Here is a 7643-nt window from a genome sequence, read left to right on the forward strand (position 1 = left end):
GTCAAATTGCACGACCTTTATGTCTTTTAAAACAACATAGCGGTAGATTCCAAATGTAGGTTTAACAAGCAATGACTCGCAGCAGGCCAGAGTCACAGTGGCAGGCCACATCTGATGCGATCTAGAAAGTGAAGAGGGAGGGGGGGAGGGGGGAGGGGGGTTGCACAGCAGACCAGACTCACGGTGGCAGGCCAGATTGACCGTCAGGCCACCGGGAAATGTCCTGGTTCTCCCTATGGCCAGTCCGCCCCTGCCTAACAAGGATCCATGCTCATGTTGTTTGTTACAAAATTGCATAAAACTGCATATTTAATCTGTTGTTAGTTCATTCTCATATGCAGAAATTAGTGGGATGACTTAAGCATGTTTGTGTGAGAGACTTCTTTTTTGAGCCTTTTCAGGTAATCTCAAGTAAACAATACTGTGATGATATTTATGACCGTGTTAATTTTGGTCTCTGTAATTGTGATATCAGAATCAGAAATCAGAAAGAGCTTTATTGCCAGGTGTGTTCACACATACGAGGAATTTGTTTTGGTGACAGAGCTTCAACAGTGCAACAGGATTACAGAGACAGGACAAAAAACAGATAATAAATATATTTAAAAAATAGAAGTAAGTAGTGAATGCAAATATACAGATTGACAAGTGTATGTACAGGTATATTACTATATACAACGTTATATGTGCAGCTGTTATGTGCAAATTGGCATGTAAAATGTGTTGTTAAATAAGTGTATATGTGTATAAAAGTGTATGGCAAGTAGTGATGTTGGTTCCACAATTATTATCAACGTTTAATATCATTGCATCACTAATATATAGTATGTGAAAAATAATGTATGAGTTGAGTTGTTTGTCTGAATTGTATTGGACAGTATTAAACAGGGTAGAGTTCTAAAGTGCGAATTCTAGACTTCACAAATGTATTTTTAGCATTTGTATGCTTATTAACACATTATCATGTCTAGTCATTTAGTTTTTCAGCTCAGTGTTGAAACCAGCTGCTGTGGAGCAGGTTTTAATCAAAAGGTGACAAAGAAAAATCAGTAAACACAAATGTACAAGAGCTCACACAATCATAAACACTCATTCAGAGGAGCAGACAGACACACAGCCAGATGACAGACACAACAAAAGATGAAGCAGATTCACATCGTCATTAAACCTGTACTAGACAACAAACCTGACATGAAATTAATAATTATTTTACCATACCTGCATACACTAATAATTAAAAACCTTAACTATTACATATGTGTAAAAAAGGCATGGGCTGGTATAAAATTCTGACAGTATGGTAACCTTGGATAAAAATATCATGGTTCCACGGTATATATATATATATATATATATATATATATATATATATATATATATATAGATAGATAGATAGATAGATAGATAGATAGATAGATAGATAGATAGATATATATATATATATATATATATATATATATATATATATATATATATATATATATATATATATATATATATATATATATATATATATATATATATATATATATATAATGTATTTCATACATTATATTTATTTATTTATTTTATTTTATGTTTTTTAAATGTCTGGGTAAAAACTAAACTTTTTCTTTTCTCTATGAACACAATATATTTTATTTTGAGAAACTTAAAATAACATTTCTGATTGTCTGCTGTCTTCATTTGTCAAATCTTACACATACCTCAGGAATGGTATTACAGAAAATTTTGGCTGTTCTAAAACCTTGACTTTTCCAAATCGCGGTATACCTTGAAAACGGTTATCGTCCCATGCCTAGTGTAAAACACTCTTGTCAGGATCCTAAATTGGAAGATACAAATACAAATTTATTCACAGAAAATACTTTAATTCTCTTTTGTGAAATGTGCTAGTGGTATAGACATGAAAAAATACTACAGCAAGTAATAGTAAATACTATAGTGTTTTTGAGCCATATTATAGTAAACCATTTGAATCAGATCAGAATCAGAAAGAGCTTTATTGCCAGGTGTGTTCACACATACGAGCAATTTGTTTTGGTGACAGAGCTTCTACAGTGCAACAGGATTACAGAGACAGGACAAAAAACAGATCATAAATATATTTAAAAAAATAGAAGTAAGTAGTGAGTGCAAATATACAAATTGACAAGTGTGTGTACAGGTATATTACTATATACAACGTTATATGTGCTGCTGTTAGGTGCAAATTGGCATGTAAAGTGTGTTGTTAAATAAGTGTATATGTGTTTAAAAGTGTATAGCAAGTAGTGATGTTGGTTCCACAGTTATTATCATCAAGTGTTCATGAGATGGATTGCCTGAGGGAAGAAAGAAGAAAGAAATTTGAGTGAATCTCTTGCGGTAATTTGCTTTAGTAACAGAACAACTATAGTATTATAAGCAAATGACACAAAACTGTTGATTCTGTTGGAATATTGCTCTATAATTCCATGCATGTTCAATACAAACTCGGGAGGAGGAGATCAATGTCAAAAGCATTAGTAATTTATTAAGTACAAATGAATCATTTGATTAGGGCCTTGGGTCACACAAATTAGTCCAATTGGTTATACAATGCTTCCCAAGAGAACACATCAGGCGCTCTGCATGTGTTTCCTTAGGACTAAAGACCCATTTTATAATCACAGACGAAGAAGAAGGCGGGTTGTCTCTCTGTCAGCTTTTCTGCACCGTCTGTAGTTCTCCTTTTCTGCACAGAAGAACTGAACCAGTTAAATGCACATGCTTTGAGGCTTCCATAGGCCTCAATATGTTTTCATAAATTGTTACACAGGAAATCAGAAGTGAGAGACAAACACCATTTTTATTGTTTCTGCTGAATCTTTTTTGTCCAAGATAGCTCCTTCTGCAAAATGTTTCATTAACATGCAAAACACATCTCACTCAAAGGACAGTTTCAGTTCACATATAACTTGGCAGAGCATACGAAATATTTCCAATAAAGGATAACTGTAAAGAGAAATGAAAACATGAATTTCATTTTCTTACAATTCCTGTAAGGTTTATTATACCAGGGGTTTTCAGGGGGGCGCGAGACAACGAGGCGTGCACTTGCGTAAATTATGATGACCATTTTTATGCGTTCACTAGAGTGAATCTGATTAACATTAGCTCACAGCTAACCATCAGGCACCTGTTAATCCTTAAATAAAATATACTCAAATAAAATGGAGCGAGTGCTTTTTAATTAATGACGGAGAATGAATAAAAGTCAAACCCGTGAGCTGTCTGACAAAAAAAAGTGCCCTTCTGAACCAAATCAGCAGGATGCCCTTCTGGATCTTTCACTTACTTTGAAGACACCGACTATGTTTACATGGACATGAGTTCTTTGGCTTAATAAGACAATAATATAGTTCAGGTGTCACGTGAAGTGCTTTTTAAATGTTGCGTCACCAGGCTATCCATGTTTCCTGTAGAGTCTCATGTAATTTGGGTGTTTCGTCTTAAATTTTTCAACTTTACTGCAGTTCGTTTCAAGTTTCACTTTCACTCATGAACATTTCATTCACGTCCCCGTGACAAACTGGGGTATTAGATGCTAATAAGGAGTAAGGACTGGTGGAAGAGTGTTGTTTTGTTCATTATAGTCAAACTAGGTCATAAATAAAAGAAAAAATGTAATTAATTACAGAAATTACACTGTAAAAAATCCACCCAATTCCTTTGTTGTCCCAACACAAAACTAATCTAAGTGGATTGAACATAAAATAATTAAGTTGTCCCCCAAAAACGTAAGAATTGTGTCGTTTCAACTCATTTTAAATAAGTAGTTGAACAAGCAGCAAAAGTAAATTGAGACTATAATAGAGAGAAAGGTGTTTTTTTAAAGCAAATAGTTTTATAAAAATTATTTTAAAATGTTTTGAATATTCTTAAGCAAAACTATGACTAAAAAGGCAGGCTATCCATGTTTCCTGTAGAGTCTCATGTAATTTTGGGTCTTTCGTCTTTTATTTTTCAACTTTACTGCAGTTCGTTTCAAGTTTCACTTTCACTCATGAACATTTCATTCACGTCCCCGTGACAAACTGGGGTATTAGATGCTAATAAGGAATAAGGACTGGTGGAAGAGTGTTGTTTTAATGAAAAGCCGAATGGAAAGAAAAAAAAAACCTCTGCATTTTGGGATGAGTGTGTGTGTGTGCAGTCCTTTACTGACACCCATGTATGTGGATTTTGTCACAAAATGTGGTGAAAAGCACAACATGACGGTAATAGTTGGATTGCAGTGTTTACTTAAATAATGCCACTGATATATGCATTCTCCACATGTCTTAATTCCATTTCTGTTTGGTTCAGTTATGACTTTAGTCGGATTAATCAAAAACCTGTTTACATGGTAGACTCTAATCAGAGTATTGTCTTAATCATATTAAAATTGTATTAAATTATTGTTGCCCATGTAATCATACTCAATGTTCGACGCAACTACACCGTCAGAGCTCCGCAAACTTGGCTTTGCGAAGGAGCATTTTCTGTATCATTTTCATACATCAAAAGCAAGAATGCTATGGCTCATGCTTATTGACAGTGGAAGATGATTTACGGTTAGTCGTGTCTGGAATCCGACTACAGATTAGCATGTTGCTCTCACAGAAACGGGCTCAGCCATCACACTGAATCAGGGAAGCTGTATATTTATGTTTCAATTCTACGCACTTGAAACGCAGCAAGTCATTTGTGAATGATGTTTGCACATGCATTATAATAATTTTGGCTTGAGGGAGGGGTGCCTGGGGGGGCGCGAGTGAAATTGGACAAATTTGGGTCGGCGTGTGTCCTAAAAGTTTGAAAACCCCTGTATTATACTATAATACAGCAGTAGTAAAAACTAAAGTATACTACATTATTTACTCCAGTTATCAGTTCACAATAGTTAATTCTACATTATGCATTCATTAATGTAGTGTTGTAAATACTATAATATGTGCAGTGTAATACACTTCACTATTGTATGTAGTACAATATTAGGCGGCGTGGGTTTCCTCCGGGTGCTCCGGTTTCCCCCATAGTCCAAACACATGCGCTTTAGGGGAATTGAATAAACTAAATTGGCTGTAGTGTACGAGTGTGTGTGTGTGTGAATGAGTGTGCATGGGTGTTTCCCAGTACTGGGTTGCGGCTGGAAGGGCATCTGCTGCGTAAAACATATGCTGGAATAGTTGGCAGTTCATTCCGCTGTGTCGATTCCTGTTAAATGAGGAACTAGGCCAGAATGAATGAATAAATGTAGAACAATACACTGTAGTATTTACTCTAAATGATTATAGTTTGTTCATTGCTTGAAATAGTATAATTGTCAAACAGAAATTGATAGTTGTGCAGCCTCTACTTTAAACATAAATTTTTTGTTGTTTATTTATATTAAATTCCAGCTTGACAGGTTATAATTGCATCTTGCCAAACTGTTTTACCTTAAATAACATGTTTCCGGTTGACGTGTAAAAGACAATTTCCTGGAAATATTGACTGCGAATTTTCCATATGAATTCACCGCATATGTAAAAGCGCTTGACATGATCTTGACGCCAGAGACCCACCAGAACAAATTCAGCACAGTTCAGTGAGCATGTCACAAACACACCATCTTAAGAAGCCATTAGCTGAGTGACACACACACACACATGCTTATTTTTACATGTCATTAATCTGTCCTCGGCTCTGATAAAGCTCTGGACCGATGTTAGCAGTGAATGACTGACATTTTGTATTGCAGACGTGTAGATAAACAGTTTGCTCTGCTACTGTAAACAGCACACGAATGTTATCAATGAGTCCTCTCTGAGAGTCACTCTGTTATTTTTAAACATGCGAATACATTTAAAGTCTTTTTTTAATGCTAATAGAAATTTGAGTGTAAAAAGTCACAATTATAACACTAAAATATAGCCAAAATTAAAATATAGTCAACTATAGTTAACTAAAATTTAGTCAAACTAGGTCATAATTAAAAGGAAAAATGTCATTAATTACAGTAATTACACTGTAAAAAATCCACCCAATTCCTTTATGTTGTCCCAACACAAAACTAATCTAAGTGGATTGAACATAAAATAATTAAGTTGTCCCCCAAAAACGTAAGAATTGTGTAATTTCAACTCGTTTTAAATAAGTAGTTGAACAAGCAGCAAAAGTAAATTGAGACTATAATAGAGAGAAAAGTGTTTTTTAAAGCAAATAATTTTATAAAATTATTTTAAAATGTTTTGAATATTCTTAAGCAAAACCATGACTAAAAAGGCAATGTGTGCATCTTAAGTAAAATAAATTTATGTGTTAAAAGTGTAATACACTTTTGCCAGGATACTATTTTAACACATCTAAATAGTTTCTCTTTTTCAGAGCTAAAAATAATCTGAGAGTAAAAAGTCAAAATATGCCACTAAAATATAGTCAAAATTATAGTAGGTCATAGTTAGATGGAAAAACTAGAATTATTATATGAAATTAGACTATTCTTATGCTAAAAATTCACCTAAATCAATTTTTAAGTTGGGGGGTTGAGGGGTTGCATGGGAGTGTGGATTATTTCAACCCAAACTGAATAAAATATGATGAAATAACCCCAAACATTTAAATTTGGTCCTATAAATTTGCTAAATTAACCCAGCTGCTAATTTTGTCCATATTTACTCAAAATTGAGTTGAAAATCCAGATGTTTTTAGACTTTTTAGTTTGATTTTCATTTATTTTTTTAAGAGTATTGGGATTCAAACAACACTAACACAGTTTTATTTTATCTACAATAAATAAAAAATTATTTTTTTGTGTTTCACATATTCACAGTATGCCAAAACATTTCTTATTTTTAAACGCTCAAAATTATGACAATACTTAACTTATGATTATCACTAAATCAATGGGTTAAAAACAACCCAGCTTTTTCTTAGTAGAATATTATTAAGCAAAAAATGTTACTTGAAGTCAAATCTACTGACAGTTATTTTCTTTATATTAGTACATATTATGTATGTAGTATTAGTATCATTGCTTAAAACACAAATCCCTGATATATGAAAAATCACATGCACTCTAAAAAATACTGGATTATAACCCAATGTTGGGTCAGATGTGGAGAAACCTACTCTTTGGGTTGAAAAAGTGCCATTTTAATTTAATAAAACATTTGTGTTTGACCCAACATTGGGTTACAACCAACCCAGGCTCATTCTGAAAACATACCCCTTTATACATTTCTGGAGAGCATCCCAGGAGCTACGTTTTTTTGCAGTTTTTTTACAAATCCGCCAGAGGCCGCTGCGTATTCTTTTGAGATCTCAAATTTCCCTCGTGAGTGTCAATCACGTCTGCTCTTCTTCTTGCGTAAATCCACCAAACGCAGCTGTTGACCCTCCTCCTTCCCTAAACCCAACCAACAGTGTTTTCAAAAGCAATCCAGAAAATGAAAAGCTCACGGCAACCTAATTTTTACCACGTTTTCAGATTTCACCACATCCATACCCTGTTATTTACTTGTTTATTTAATTTTTTGGCATCTGTTTTTTGTCTAACCTACTTTCTGGAACCGCTCTTCGCCTGACTCGAACCCCGTCGTCGCGGTCAGCTCTTCTCCATGTCTCAAGTCTGTCGACGTACATGGCGAGCCACTAAA

Source organism: Danio aesculapii, chromosome 1 (assembly GCF_903798145.1).
Source record: "Danio aesculapii chromosome 1, fDanAes4.1, whole genome shotgun sequence".
In the NCBI taxonomy this organism is placed as follows: domain Eukaryota; kingdom Metazoa; phylum Chordata; class Actinopteri; order Cypriniformes; family Danionidae; genus Danio; species Danio aesculapii.